This window comes from Diaphorina citri, unplaced genomic scaffold, assembly GCF_000475195.1.
Source record: "Diaphorina citri unplaced genomic scaffold, Diaci psyllid genome assembly version 1.1 scaffold40725, whole genome shotgun sequence".
In the NCBI taxonomy this organism is placed as follows: domain Eukaryota; kingdom Metazoa; phylum Arthropoda; class Insecta; order Hemiptera; family Psyllidae; genus Diaphorina; species Diaphorina citri.
Genome location: NW_007418051.1, coordinates 1 through 557, shown reverse-complemented (window position 1 = coordinate 557; position 557 = coordinate 1). Strand labels below are relative to the sequence as shown.

The window sequence follows — 557 nt, the reverse complement described above, 5'->3', positions numbered from 1 at the left end:
TTTTTTGTCTATCATTACACAAATTTCCCCCGTACCCCCGGAGGGTCTCTCGCGTACCCGCAGGGGTACGTGTACACCCGGTTGAGAATCGCTGGTAGGTATAACGTACTGATGTACTTAAGTACCACCTACCTATAAAATTTCATTAGTTCACAACGCACGCAGTGTACTTTAGATAAAGCTATTTGACCGCACCGTTGGCACGTGCCTCTTTAGCTCAGTGGTAGAGCACTGGTCTCGTAAACCAGGGGCCGTGAGTTCAAACCTCACAGGAGGCATATCTTTTGTCACTCTCGTATTTTCGAATGTGATTTTTTTACGCTCCATTTACATTATTATTGATCCAAAGAAGAGAGTTTTAGGGTGTGTTTATGTACCGGGTTGAGATGAGCTCGGACGAGGTGAGATAGCTGTCCCGGCGGCAATTATTAAAATTTATTTTATATTTATTTTTGTTTGCTTTGTAATTCGCTTGTTTGTAATCTTATATTATAAGAACGAGAACTCATTCACATTTCACACACTGATCGCTCTATCTCCAGAACCACAACACCTAG

At 42.2% G+C, this 557-nt stretch overlaps 1 non-coding gene across 1 annotated transcript; it reads left to right on the top strand.

The window, feature by feature from the left end:
* The first annotated feature begins 206 nt into the window (after positions 1 to 206).
* Positions 207 to 278, top strand: Trnat-cgu. Its single transcript has one exon. It is a non-coding gene; the product is annotated as a tRNA-Thr (tRNA).
* Positions 279 to 557: the final 279 nt, after the last annotated feature.